Source organism: Panthera tigris, chromosome A2, assembly GCF_018350195.1.
Source record: "Panthera tigris isolate Pti1 chromosome A2, P.tigris_Pti1_mat1.1, whole genome shotgun sequence".
Taxonomy (NCBI): domain Eukaryota; kingdom Metazoa; phylum Chordata; class Mammalia; order Carnivora; family Felidae; genus Panthera; species Panthera tigris.
In genome coordinates this window covers 166,566,994-166,581,829 of record NC_056661.1, presented here as the reverse complement: position 1 = coordinate 166,581,829, position 14,836 = coordinate 166,566,994, and the positions used below count along the sequence as shown (strand labels likewise).

The 14,836-nt window shown below is 59.8% G+C and overlaps 1 protein-coding gene across 11 annotated transcripts in view; it reads left to right on the top strand.

Annotated features, from left to right (window-relative positions):
- Positions 1–14,836, top strand: part of PTPRN2 (protein tyrosine phosphatase receptor type N2) — an 809,627-nt gene that overhangs the window by 712,138 nt on the left and 82,653 nt on the right. The gene's annotated exons all lie outside the window — the stretch shown is intronic.

The following is a 14,836-nucleotide window of genomic DNA, read 5'->3' as shown; positions in this document are numbered from 1 at the left end:
GCCCCCTCCTCCAGGCCCCGATTCACACAGGTGCACAGTTTCTTTTCTTTTTATTTTTTTAATGTTATTTATTTTTGAGAGACAGAGCACACAAGCAGGGGTGGGGGCAGAGGATCCAAAGCAGGTTCCTCGCTGCCAGCACAGAGCCCAACGCGGGGCTCGAACTCACGAACCACAAGATCATGGCCTGAGCCGAAGTCCGATGCTCGACCTGCTGAGCCCCTAGGCGCCCCAAGCGGGCACATTGTCTCAACCAAAACCTAAGACACCCGATCTGCAAACAAAGCATGTGCGTCTGGCGAGGTGCAGATTTCTGTAAGCCTCAGCACATTTTGTGAAGTCGGTTAGAGGACGCGCAGGTGCGAAGAGAGGGTCCCACTGGCCTCTGTGAAGGGCTTCTCCGCTCATCTTCCCGGACCAGAGAGCGATCAAGTCCTCCCTCAGCTACGAGCCAGCGCGGGGTGGACTGGTCCAAGGGGACTGCCCTCCCCCCGGTCGCCTCACGCCCCACACGCCAGCGTGGCGGACCCTCCGTCAGGGAGCGGTCTGTCGTGCTCGGGGCCACATGTGCCCGGAGATGCGCCGCCCGGGTCCTCAGAGAGGATGCCGAGCTGCCCTGAGTGAGGTGGGCGCCAGCAGAAGCTTGCGAGAGGAAAGGGGTGTGTGCAGGATGGACTTAACAGGGATCTAGACCAAAATGGCAGGAGGTGGGGAAGGCATTCCGGAGGGCAGGTGCGGGAGGCGGAGGGCAGGTGCGGGAGGCGGAGGGCAGGTGCGGGAGGCGGACGGCAGGTGCGGGAGGCGGAGGGCAGGTGCGGGAGGCGGAGGGCAGGTGCGGGAGGCGGACGGCAGGTGCGGGAGAGAGACCCCACCATGAAGAGCAGCAGGCCCAGAGCTGAGAGGCTGGTCTCCCGATGCCTCCCTGCCTCCCCTCCAGGAGGGACGGTGTGTGGATGCGGGGGAAGAGGCCTGGGGCGGCTCTGGGAAGCCGTTTTCCCACCAGAGCCAGGCTCTCCGCCTGTGGGAAGTCTGTCCTGGGAACGGCCTGGTGCGCGCTGAGCGGAGCCCGCACCGGGAGGCTGGTGTTGGCCCCGAGGGGACCAAGCCCTTGGTGGCCTTAGGGAGCGTGCCCCGCACTGAGGGCATTAGGTGCAGTGCAGTGCATGAGCCTGTCAAAAGTCGCCGAGCCCGGCTCTTACACACACACACACACACACACACCCCGACGACGAGGAAGGTAAGAAGTTACACAGGGGGCGGGGCGGGGAAGGCTAACTGGAGCCTTCAGAGGCACACAGGATGTGTGTTTACGAGCAGGGAGAGCTTTGCAAACAGCAGATGCACGATCAGACCCAGGAGACTCAGGCAGATGACTGTCATCTCCAAATGTCAAACGAGGAACATTCAAGATCACGAGAGGAAAACTACTCGGCCAGCAGAGCCCCCGGAGGCAAGAGTCCTGCGGGTTCTGCTGCCTGTCCTGCCAGGGGGCAGGGCGCCATGTTATGTTAGCATCACTCCCCTCCAACCGAGGCCCCTCCGCTCCCCTCCTCCCACCCTGGCTGAAGTCTGGGCAGCATCACAGCCATTTCCTACGGAAGCTAACGGTAACAACGTCCTCTCTTACGTCGGAAAAGCTACATAACTGGGTTTCTCTTCTCCATCGAATTAGTCATTCTTAAACTTCGTTGCTCAAAATATTTCCGTCTCCATCGGGGTTCTCTGCTTTGGGAGAATTGCTGATAATTAAGAATGGAATCTTCTCTGTTAGGAAGGAAGGACGACCTATTCACACAAATGGTCTCCAGTTAGGAAGGTGACTGGTGGGAAAAGTATTCACTCAAGAGTTTTGGCTGTAAAAAATAAAGACGTGAGGGTGCCTGGGCCGCGACATCGGCCACCCCGTGGATCACCAAGGTTGACCCGGCCGATCTGGCTGCGGAGGCAGGCGTCCCTTTCCTCCCTCACCATTCCACGTGCGTCCCTCCTGAAGCTGCACACATGAAGAGTCCAAGGCACACGAGTGGCTGTGCCCCCTGTGGGGACCTCCAGACGAGCTCTAAGGTCTATTTGCAGGAGCACGTGGGGCAGTGCAGTTCCAAGACTCGAAACACGCCCGAACAACATGCTGCTGGCCGTCTGCCTTTCTTAAAGAAAATGTAAAACATTTTTTAATGTTTGTTTATTTTTGAGAGAGAGAGAGAGCATGAATGGAGGAAGGGCAGAGAGAGAGAGAGGGAGACACAGAATCTGAAGCAGGTGCCAGGCTCTGAGCTAATAGCACAGAGTCCGATGCGGGAATGGAATTCACGAGCCGTGAGATCATGACCTGAGCCAAAGTCGGACGCTCAACCGACTGAGCCACCCAGGCGCCCCCAAAACATTTTTAATTTAAAATTTGAAAAAAGGGGCACCTGGGTGGCTCAGTCGGTTGAGCGTCCGGCTTCGGCTCAGGTCATGATCTCACAGTTCGTGTGTTTGAGCCCCATGTCAGGCTCTGTGCTGACAGCTCAGAGCCTGGAGCCGGCTTTGGATTCTGTGTCTCTGCCCCTCCCCTGCTCGTGCTCTGTCTTTCTCTCTCTCTCTCTCTCTCTCTCTCTCTCTCTCTCTCGCTCAATAATAAATAAACATTAAAAAAATTTTCTTCAATTTTTGAAAATAAAGCAACCAGGGAAAAGCATCTGGGTGTAGGTGTGTGTGCCCCTGCACACAAGTATTCGGGAAACAGGAAATGGAAGATTCAGAGGTGAATCTATCAGCAGTCAGGCCAAGGTTTTAACACGTGTAATTCCGTACAGGGTGTGAAGAATGTGAACACGAAACACAGCTTTAAACTTGGACTGACCTCGTGGCGTTCGACAGAAATCAGTTTAAGGAGTTTGGGTGATAAACCCGCACAGGCAGTCGGCACCAAACGTAGCTGGGCTGAACTTCTCTAAGTAAAGTTAAACATTTGGATTTGTTGTGTAAGTACAGCATTTTATCCCTTTCGTTCTTTGTGAAGACGGTGAACCAGAAGAATAACCAAAAAGGAGTATTCCTAGGATCGCACCTTCCACAGATCCGAAAATCTTATGCTCTAACCAGAAACCAAGATTTCCTGAGTAGGGGAAACAAAATACAGGTTCATGACACCAAATAACCGGTTGGAAGGGACGTCTACCCTGTTTCCGTGTTTCGGGACCGTCTCCCCTCCTCGGTGCTGCCACCCTCTCCCACGTTCAAGAGGAATGAAAACCCTGAGTTCAGTGGCCCCAAACGTTGACACCGAGATGCGAGGGGAAACTGGGACCAAACCTCAGATTCTCGGCTGCTTGAAGCCGTCGTCTTCTGGCCTCAGGTCCCGTGCTTCCAGACGGTGGCCTCCCTGCCTCTGTGTCCGGGGGTTTTCTGGGCACGTCTGCAGATCCCACATGTTCTCCACACCAGGCAGCAAGGCGGAGCGGGGCCCCCCGTGCGTGGCGGGCAGCCTCCCGAGGGCCCGGTGCCCCGGACCCTGTCAGCACCTCCTGCCCAGGGCAGAGCCCGCCCCACAGCCCTCACTCCGGAGTCACGGGACGGCACCCTCACCGGTGTCACACGAGGGCCGTTGGAAGTGTTGAGTTCCTCCAGAGGTCAGCACCCGTCCCCTTGTGGGGGACGACAGCCTCTCGGAAGCTCTCACAGGGCCTCAGAGGCCGAGGAAACAGATGTGAAGCCAACACAGGACGGGGCTCGCGGTGGTGGCCCAGCCTGCCGCGGCAAAGCCACCAGACCCCGGCTCCTCGGAGCTCTCTCCTCTGGCCTCGCCCGGCGAGGTCGCCATTCAGAGCAGCTTCAGAGGGAATAATTGGGCCCCAGGACGAAGTGCAGAGGCAGCTGCGTGGGTGACCGCTCCTGCCCCCGCCCCCCGGGCCCTGCCCTTTGGCTTAATTAGACGACGCTGCAGAAAAGAAGGAGTGAATACCTTTTGTGTCCCCGGCCGGCTCCTCGCAGCCCCTGGAATATCCCCTGTGCTTTTCTGTCTCTGGACCTTTGTGCAGACCGCCCCCCCCTCACGCTGAAAGCCCTCCCACTCGGCTTTATCCTTCCAGATCATTCCCATCTGTCAGCCTGCTCAGACCCCACACCCTCACCGAGCCTTCCCGCCCGGCCCAGGATGGCCTGTGTGCTTTCAATGCCGAGACCCTTTCATCGGACCCTTTCTTTCACCCTGACGTGGCCCCGGGTGTGCGGCTATCCGTCGTCACTGGTCCGCACATCTGGAGTTCCCTCCCCACCGGTGCGGGCGGTTCCTTCCGGGTCGGGTCCTCCCGAGAATGTGGGGAGCACCGGGGTCTCCTGGATTGCCAGATCCGTGTCGTGAACGCACCTCACCTTGCAGGGGGGTGTTTGGTGCTCCGTAAGAGCCAGCCGACACAGGGCCCCGGCGTGGGAGCAGCCGGCTGGGGGGAAGCATGTGGACTGCGCCCCAGACCATTGCTGGTGACGGCGGCATCCAGAATAGAGCCCCCACGGGGAGCACCCAGGACGGAGCCACGCGGGGAGGGCGATGAACCAGTGACGAGAATTCATCACCTTGGGAGCGAGAAGAAAGTTAGGAAAGTGCCAGGAGTTTCTTGTGGGAAACGGCCGCTCACCCCTTAGGCCACGTGGGCCCAGGCCACTCCGAAGAGGCCTGGGGTTTAGTTTTTGACGGACTTGGAGAATTCAGATGGTCTGCATTTGAATTTTTTTTTTTAACGTTTATTTATTTTTGAGACAGAGGGAGACAAAGCATGAACAGGGGAGGGTCAGAGAGAGGGAGACACAGAATCCGAAACAGGCTCCAGGCTCTGAACTGTCAGCACAGAGCCCGACGCGGGGCTCGAACTCACAAACTTCGAGATCATGACCTGAGCCGAAGTCGGACGCCCAACTGACTGAGCCACCCAGGCGCCCCTAGATCGTCTGCATTTGAAGCGTGTGTTCAGGGCGCTGGAGACTGGCTCTGCGCACGGAGGTCGGGCGGAACCTGTGAGCTCCGGAGCCGTCGCTGGCCTCGCGGGAACCCGTGAAACTTCGTGGCGGGAGGGTCACGGGCTCCAGGGGCCCAACAAGTTTGGGGCTCTTGTCTGCCCTTTGATCTGCCATGCAGATGCGGTCTGGCGGGCTGTTCCGGGCTGCAGTGGCGGCCAGTTGTGTGGGAACCGCACGTCAGACAGGCCGTCTCCCACGTCCCGGGTTCCAGCCCCCGGCCACGGCGCGAACCGTGGTTAACTGGGCTGTACAGGGACGTTTATTGAAATGATGTGTTTCCTTCCTCTGTTTTTATCTTCGTGGCTCTTCCCTGACTTCAGTCTGATGTTTGTCAAGAGCCGAGCGAGGGGAGAGAGTGCCTTGGAGGGGCAGCCCCTGAGAAGGGGGGTGCGGCCTGCTTGGATCTGGGCGCATCACGTACGTCTGGACGAAGTTGAGCGTGTGGGGCCGCAGCTGTCTGCATGCCACCTGCGGCTTCTGAGACCGGAGGAGTCCCCCAACTGGATGAGGCTCTTGGGCTCTCTCCGGGGCCTTCCAAGGGCCAGCACACAGCCTCCCCCTTCCTGCAGCAGCACCCAGTTCCGGCTCCTGGGCGGCCCAGGGCAGCGGACACCGACGGGGCGCCCCAGTGGGCGAGCGTTTGCTGCGGCCTCCCCGCCTGTGCTCGACACCCAGGGGGAGAGCAGCACGGGGCACCGCTGCTCAGAGCCCACGTGTGGGGTGTGCCGTGCGCCTCGAGGAGCAGGGGAGGGGTTATCGCCGCCGCCGCCCTGGGGCTGGGGGCGGACGGCCGAGGGAAGCGGCCGTTTTCCTTCCTGCATCAGACTCCTGCAAGACCCTTCTGGATTCAGAAGCGTGTCGAAGCGTATTTTCGCTCCTGTGAGTTAAAACGTGTCTGTATCTTTAAGTTTTATTTCGAGAAAACATCTTGCAAAATGCGGCAAAATCACTCAGTTTTCCTCGGTAAACGCTGCGTACCAGGGAGCTGTTTGGGTTAGGTTACGACTGTTGTGGAAAGTGGCACCGAAAGTAACACAGCTGCACGTCCAGCCAGAGGGCCGTGGTCTGCAGCCCACGTGGTTATTCGGGTGAAGGCGGCGGGGTGGGGGACGGGGTCCCAGATGCCCGGTCAGAGGTCAGGATGAGCGTCAGCGGTGGGGGTTGGGGGACGGGGTCCCAGATGCCCGGTCAGAGGTCAGGATGAGCGTCAGCGGTGGGGGTTGGGGGACGGGGTCCCCGATCTCCAGTTAGAGGTCGGGGTCAGTGATGCCCTGCAGAAGCCCTGGAGCCCGACCTAGGGTCTGCCCTGGAGAAACGTCCCTCCCGTGGGGTGTGACGGGCTGTGTGCGTAATGCCCCCCCACCCCGGTCGAAATCCCCGAGCAGTCCACCGGAGGGGGCAGGGCCGTGCCCCAAGACAAGCCACGTGTCACATGCCAGGTAATGTGGACTGGGCTGGGGACCGGGCACTCCATCCAGGGAACCGGTGTGGCTCTGGCCGAGACGAGGGACAGGGCCACGGGGTATGTGCCTTGGCTCTGACTCCGCGGAGGGGGGGCGGGGAGGGGGGTTCCGGTTCTCACCCAGAGACGGCCGTGGCCCTCGGTCCCCCCGCAGCTGCAAGGGGGCTCAGGGGGCCCCGGGATGTCGGGGGGAGCACGGTGCCCGTGTCTCTCTCCCCCGCAGTGCTAATCAGATACGCCATTTATGGCGAGAACATTTATGTAAAACAGCTCTCACAAACCAGGTCCGGAGTTGCCGTGTCTGCGGGCGGCCTGGCTGGCCCAGAATGTAGGCCTAGGCAGCTCCTCCTAGGTCACATCCGGCCTTATGATGAAACAGCAGCCCATGACAGAGGTGATTCCACGAGACGTGGTCTTGCTTTACGTGCCGTTTTTCCTTAGTGACACATTACAGCCGCGTTGACAACCTGGGATGTTGCCTCCCATGCTCTTCCCCACTCGTACTTTCTAAACGTTTCACTTAGCTTCGTCGTATCGAGTGGAGAATTGGACGTATTTTAAAACACACCTTGTCCTGGCTTTTCTCGTTACAAAAGTCATACGTGCTTCATTTGGGGGAGAAAAAGAGCAAAATGAAAAACGAGACAAAAACCTCCCGTTCTCCCCCCGGCAGGCGGGGGGGCCTGTCTCCGTGCGTCCTGCCCTCCCGGGTTCTCCCTGGCTTTGCTTCCAGATCGGAGGGTCTGCGATAAAGACCTCCCTGTCCCTCGGGCTCTGCAGCCTTCCAGTGAAACTGGCCGCTCGCAGCCGCCCCGTCCCCCGCCCCCCCCCGCCGCCGCCGTCCCCGCGAGGCCGCCTTGGGGGTGCTTTGTGCGCCTTGTTTTTGCTGTTTGTCGGGTCTGCGGTGCCCTCCGAGCTGGAGATCGGGTGCCTCCCCAGAGAGGCCGGTCCCTTTTCAGCGTGCTCTCTCAGTGTTTTATCCAGGCCGGGGTAATTGGCCTCTCTCCCTCCGCGGCCCACCCTAATGAACGCCCCTCCTTCCCGGCGGCTTTGTGCGCCCCTCCTCGGTTCTGCCCTGTTACCACAAATTACGCTCTCCAAATACCCCTAAGACTCCAGCCGTCCTCTGTGTACACACTCAGGCTTTGTTCCCATTGTTCCTTGAAAGGTACAAAGAGGTTTTTCTTAAGCCTTTGTCGTCTTGGTCTTTCTTTCGGCGGAATTTGGGAATGACAGGTCCTTTCTCTCGGAGTGATTCCCACTCTGCAATTTTCCCCCATCAGATGAAGATTTGAGAAGTGAGACATTTGCATTATTATGTGTATGGATGGATTTCTGCCCCCAGAATCCTATCCAACTTATCTTGCAAATTGCGTTACAAAGGCGTATAAAATAGTTTGAGGCTCGGGCAGCGGCACGCAGGCCGCTTCCAGGAGGTGATGGCCGCGGGGTCAGCCCGCGCCGTGTAGGCCTGTTCCTCAGCCCGCACCCTGCACCCCAGGGACTCCCCAGCCGGCACCCTGCACCCCAAGGATCCACGCTGACACGCAGAGCTCTCTGGGCTTGAGCAAACCCCATGCTGACTCTGCTCGAGGGGTCCAGGGGTGGCGGGACCACCCCACGACACTGTGTCTGTGGGCTCAGGACACGCTGGGGACAGCCCCACGCCACAGACGCCGAGGTTTTGAATCTGAAGAGTTTGTGAGCACGGGGGTGCGGGCACTCGTGTTCTGCCTTTCCTGACAAACCAGGAACCTTTCGGATATTTTAAACAGTGTGGCACAGGCTTCTCGTGTTGACTCTGGGATCGAGCGCTTAAATTCAGGGGACTGAGACACTCTTCTTTTTTAGGAGTCGCGTTACTCTGGTTGCTCCGGCAAGGGTGCCCCTTGCCAAAGACCGTGGTCGGTCGTCACACTGGGTTCCACGTGGCCCGTGGTGCCGTGGTCCAGCCGGGGCGGCGTTGGGGCCTGACCTGGTGTCCTGACCTCCTCTGCTCCCACGAGAAGGGGCCTCTGCGGGGAGCCGTGTGGCCCCGCGTCCGGTCCGTGCCAGTGCCTCGTCCGCGTGCTCCCTCCGTCAGCCCTGCCAGCTCTGTGCTGCCCTGTCGTCACCCCAGATTCAGGCTGCAGTGATCCGGGCCCGTGGACCTTGCTGTCGGCCCCCGGTTGCGACCGCACACTGGGGTCCGTTCGCCCCGGGCCCGTGTTCTCCAGCGCCGATGGGTTTGTCTTTCTGCCCATCAGCGACAGGGCAGATCGCTGCCCTGCGCTTCCCCTGCAGCAGGGGGAACTGGGACTTCCCCTGCGACACTAGTGGTCCAGGATATGTGCTTCCCAAGGGCAGAGGCTCACTGACCATCTACAGTGACTGCTGTGGAGATCACCTGCGAAGCCATGTCTGTTGTCTTCTTGCTACCGTGTGCCTCCTTCCCCTCAGGAAGGTGAACTGGTTTACCTCTGTTTTCCCTGAGAACCTTCCGCACACCTAGGTTCGGAGGGCAGACCGCTAAGAAGGTACAGGGCAGATATGCCGACTGAGTAGATCTCTCCGGAAGGACCCCTCTCCAGAGGTGGATGTCCTGAAAATGAGGAACATCGCGGTCCCGAATGAGTGACTTCCCCCTTTGCTCCCTGGAAGACCAGTCTTTAACTCACGCTGGCATTGGCGTTTTCTTGTGTGCTAAAAAGTAGGCATCGGATGAGAAAAGAAAACAGACTTGGTGAAGCTCCCGGGGGTGATCCGTGGACCTTCAGGGAGCTGTCTGGGTCGAGAGGGTGCACACCACGCGTGCAGAGGACTCAGCACTGGGCAGGCCCGGGTCTCGGGCACACGGCGCTGGGCAGCGTGAGCGGGCCGAGGACGGCCGAGTAAGGAGCCGTCTGGAGGGAGTCACGTGATGACCTGCTGGGTGGCCCCACGTGTGGGTCTGTGACCAAGAGATTCATTTGATCAGACCTGCCCTTCTTTTTCCTTCATAATTCACTGCCTCTTGGCCGCCGAATCACATGAACTCCTCCAGGAAGACTGTAATTGTCTTATAAACTCACGGTGGTCGAGATGAACACCCAGGATCATGTTCATTAAAGTGGCAGTTTAAAACCCGAAGTGGAGTTGGTCTGGATCTTAAACATCGTGAGGGTTTTACTTTCTGACGAAGGGTCTGGAAGGTGCGGCACAACCTTTTCCAGCGAAGACGCGTTTGGGAGAAACACCTCCTGTGCTCAGGGCAGGGCCGTGCTGGACGCAGGAATGCCCGGGTCCCCGAGTGGGTGCCGCGTTCCGGAGGGCGAAGGTATCGTGACATCGCGGAGTTTGCCACTGTCGCCAACGTCGTCCACGAGCCTGCGTCTGCGCCCACTTCCCTTTTGTGGCATCCGCAGCCTGACCCGGGGAACTTGCCAGGTCGTAAATGAGAGAAATCAGAGCCACATCGGGCCAGGCCCCCGGCTGCTTGCGGAGCGCGCCTGCAGCCTGCCCTGGGCGTCGTTGGCACCCTGCGCGCGGACGGTGCCCCCCACAGACAGCCCCAGGCCTGTATTTTACCCTCAGCAGAACGGTACTCACGGAGTGTTCCTGTGACTGGTGTTTGTCTGAGTGTCTGTTTGTCCTACGCGGGCCGCACATGAGTCTGAGAGTAAACGGAGGCCGCTAACAGCCGGGAAGTGCTCTGGTCTGACCCAGGCTCTGTGTGGCGGAAACTAGTGCGGTAAACCTCACAGTACATTTTAAATGAAGGCTTGTGCCCCCGCCCCACCCCCCGTGCCCACGGCTGGACCGCTGCCTAAGGGGTCGGGGGCTCACGCCTCCACGGGCCTCCGTGTCACCTGGATCACCCTTTTTGGTGTAGATGAGACTTTCAGATGAACAGGGTCACCCAGAGGCCAGTCTGGGGAGGGCGTGGGGGCCAGACGGCTGTGCTGAGAGCTTGCTGTCTGCACCGCATGGGGTCCTGGGCCTGGCCCCGGCCACATCATGTGAGTCAGGTCACAGTCCGCATCTTGTCTCTTAAAGAGAAGCTCAATTGTCCTTAGGAAATTTTGGTTTTAAGGTAACAGTAAGGAGGGGCTCCTGGGTGACTTAGTCAGTTGAGCGTCCAACTCGATCTCGGCTCAGGTCACGATCTCCCGGTTCGTGGGATCGAGCCCCGCGTCAGGCTCCGTGCTGACAGCGCAGAGCCTGCTTGGGATTCTCGCTCTCCCTCTCTCTCTGCCTCTCCTCCACCCTTTCTCTCTCTGTCTCTCTCTCAAAAATAAAACTTGAAAAAATAAAAATATTATAAAATAAGGTAAGAGTAGAGTCTGGTCAGAATACAGCATTTCTATTATTAATTTTCAAGCCATAATCAACCTACAGCACTAATTAGAAGGGCACACGGTGAGTCCCCCAGAGAGTTCTCCCGTGGGCAGAGAAGCCTCCCTGGGGGCGTCCGGAGCTTCCTGGGACCGCATGGAGCTGACCTGGCAGCAGGGGGAGAGGGGGACACGGTTTGCACCTGTGGGGGCTCACAGTCGGGGTTCCGGAACAGCCTGGCCTGTGTCCCCTCCTGATGGGCGTGTCCATCCTACCCAACGGTTCAAACAGACGGGCACCGCGGGGGGCGCCAGAGGCTGGGGCTCGCCCCTCGCAGTCCACGGACCACGCTGTCCCAGGGCCCTCGCCGGGTGTGTGCCCACCCTCTGTTACCGTGACGCACACACGGCAGCCCCGTGACGGGGGCGAGGGGGTGGCCAGCATGTGGTGCTTTCCCGGGTCTCACGGTAGGAAGATGCGGCGGGAGAAGGTTCGCGGTTTGCCAAGGTCACAGGAGTGGCACAGGGAGCGTCGACCCCTGGTGGCTGCTTCCTTCCCAGGGCAGAGCTCGGACCCCAGCCCGGCAGAAGCCACCACGCAAACCCCGGGGATGCATCTGGAACAGCCGGCCCCTGGGTGGGTCCCGTGAGAACCTCAGTCACGACGCCCGCGTCTCAGCAACGATGGGCTTACGGGGCGGTGTGACAAGAGGTAAAGGTGGCCGCACGTGAATGGTGGCTTCCCTCGGGGCCTCGGCCTCTGACTGGCGTTTCTGCCCGCACAGACCGCCCAGCCTTGCATCGCTTGCTTCCGAGGCAGAACGCCGGTGGCGGCAGGCACGTCGAAGGTTCGAGATGCGCGTACCTGCAGAACGCCGCTGGCAAGCTTCGGGCCGGGGCCATCTTTCCGAGTTTTCCCCTCTGTCCTGCCGGGAGCTCTGTCCGCTTGGAAGCGTTAGCCCCTCTGGGCCTGCGCTTTCCCTCACAAGGCCCGGCGAAAGGTGCCCTCAGATCTGGAGCATCTCACCAGGGAGGCCCCTGCCCGGCAGCTCCCGTTCCCCAAAACACCCAACGGCTCTGGGCCGGACCATGGGCACGGGGAGGTCAGGGCCCGGCTGGTCGTCCTCAACGGTCATTCCCGGCATCTAGGAACGGTACGTGTGGACCGCCAGATGCTGAATAAATACTAATAGCTAATAATGTGCCAGGCCGTGCCGAAGGCTGGTTCTGAGCATGAGACCTTGTTGAGTCCCCACAAGAACCATGAGGTTGGTTTCACAGGTGAGGAAACTGGGACACGGGGAGGCTAGGCGGTTTGCCTGAGGTCACACAGCCAGTGAGCGCTGAGGCGAGGACGGGAAGCAGGCATTGTCGCTCAGGTGCTGTGAACAGGGGAGCGATTTCTTGGAGCCCGAGGGGAAGAATCACAGGTCAACACACGTTACAGCCCGGGTCTCCATTCCTCTGGAGAAGCCGTTTCCTGGGCCCTGGATTCCAGGTGGAATCCCTCCCGAGACAGCGCCGAACACCCGGCTGTTTGCGTCCCAAGGGCGAACTCTCCTGGTGTCCCACCCTGGCTGGGGGCACAAGGGGAGCACAGCTGCCTGCGGCCGCCCGTCCTCCCAGGTCAGGGTCAGACGGGCCCCCACGGAGTGGAGGCCTCAAGGCCCTCGGGTGTGCGGTGGCTTCAAACCCAAGAACCCACTTCCGACGTGACCCTCCCCTCCCCTCCTCACCTCTCCCCTCCCCTCCCCTCCCCTCCCCTCCCCTCCCCTCCCCTCAGAGGCGCGTGGTCTTAGCGGCTGGCTTGGTTCATCATACAGAAACTGGACAGCGGTCAGTTCAAAATCAAAGTCCCATCTGAGCAGGTGGCCTGTGTCTTTACCTGTATCTACAGAATGTGATGGGAGCAGCCTGGGCCCCCGGCACTCCCCCGCCAACCCGGCAGTGGGCCCCCCAGGTGGTGCCCCCCCCCAGGTCCAGCCAGAGCCGCTCCCTCGCTCTTGGGGTGACCACTGTCCAACCAAGGTGCCCGGAGGGCAGATGTGCACTGCCCTGGGACGCAGGCTGGGACCACCTCTTCTTGGAGCCTTCCCTCTGCCTGTGAGAATTGCGTTGTTTTCAAGAAAGACCTACAAGGAGCGCCAGCACTGAGTAGCGCTGCAGCGAGCTGGGCCCAGGTCGCAGCCCCCAGCGGCCCCCCGGAGCCTCCAGCCAGCCGCTGAGTCGCCTGCCAAGAGAGGAGGTCTCACCGGCGATCTGCTGCCTCTTCCGGCTCCAAAATTCTGCGGTTTCTTTAGAAATATCTTTGGACTCGCTGGGCCCTTGGGACTGTTCGTTTGTGTGGCACTGACATCTGCGTCACCTGCTGAGGAATGACCAAAGACTTTCTCCGGCGGCCGCCGCACGGGCCTCTCACGGTAACCAGATGAGTACTTCCGTTTTTAAAGTGGAAACACTCGAGCCGGAGACCTTGCGTGATGTGCCCGTCCGCCCGTGATTGCGCGGTCTCCCTCGAGCAGAGAGAGAGAGTGGTGGTCCCCGATCCCCGCACAGTCCTGGGGGGTCACCTAGCTGCTGTGACGTTTGTTTCTTAGTGACCAAATCGCAGCCATCGCGAACCTTCCTCCCCAGAGGCGCTCCTTCCTGGAGGAATGTTTGGCGCTCTCCTGGCCTATGGTGGCGTGGCCTTGAGGTTCTCGGTGGGACGTACTTATTCTGGCAGGTGAACTTCATCCACGGGAAAGAAGGGGTTACTGACACCATCTACCTTATTAAAATAACCCGTTGTGTCTGGGGCTTGTTTGTTTGTTTTCAAGATTGTGAGAAAATCTGGCTGGGTTTTTAAACAGACTCATTGTGTAAAAACCATGTGTGGGCAGACGCAGGGGACGCACAGTGGCTCCCGAGCCATCCTTCTGCCGTCCTCACGGTGGCCTCGTGCCTGACGTTACCCCCGCTCCTCGGGACCCCCACCCACAGCCCTGCTCCCCGAGACCCACGGCCCTGGCGGGCAGAGGGCTCGTGCGGTGTGGCCCGCGGGGCTCCCCTCAGCGCACCTGTCCCAGCGGTGCGGCCATCCAGCTCCGGGCCCGTGTGCCGTGCCTCCCCCGGGAGCTGCGCCCAGAGAGGTCTCTTCTCTACGGTGGCGGCGGCCTTCTGAAGCTCTCTAACACTGAGGAAGATGGCAGCCACGTGGAAGGTTCAGGAAAACGTGTGAGCGTTCTGTGGGCATCGGCCACTGCCCTGGTGCGTGGGGCTGGTAGGGACGGCTGGGCAGCAGCACCGGGAAGGGAGGAGCACGCGGGAGCCCTGCAGCTCCCCGGCGTCTTGTCCCGTGAACGCGTGTTTAATTCCCCTCTTGGGCTCAGATTCCCTTACAGTCTTTCTCTCGATATCATTTTATTTTGATGGCTCAAGTGACAGTGATATTTTCAGGGAGCAAAGGGTGGAATTCGTGAGATCATGACGCCAGAGCCCTTGCACGGTTATTTTGCTAGCGAGAAGTGGGGGGCGTCCCGGCCGACTGTCCGATGACAGCCAGCAGCTAGCGAGCGACTCCACCAGGCGCCCCCGTCTCTGAGCGCCGTGTCCGCCTTGCGTGGCGACGGCGAGGACCCTGCGGTGGCCCGACAGAAGCTCCGTTTGGCCGTCGTACCGAGATTTTCCTTTAGATCTGGAAACTCTGTCTTTGGGGGTCTGGTCAAGGAAGCAAACCCTTTTCCATGAACCGCGTACTTCCCTTTTCGTATGTGATTTCGTTTATTATCTCCTGTGGGGGCTCTTAACCGTTTGGGCATCGTTTGGGGAAAAACGGGAAGAACCACACAGAGGCGGTTCCCCCCAATGCCTGACCATGGTACCAAGCTGAGAGCACAGCGCACACCCTTCTCTGCCTCTGTGACCCCTCTTCTGAAGAGGAAAGAAAGATGCCTGGCTCAGCCTGCACGTGGCATGGTTCTGCGGGTGGCCCAGTGTCGCCGCAGGGCTCGGTCCAGTGGCCCTTTTGCCTGAATCTGTGTGTGTATCTGTGTCTTGTGGGCATGCGTACACACCTATATGTGTGTATCTGTCTGTGCACATG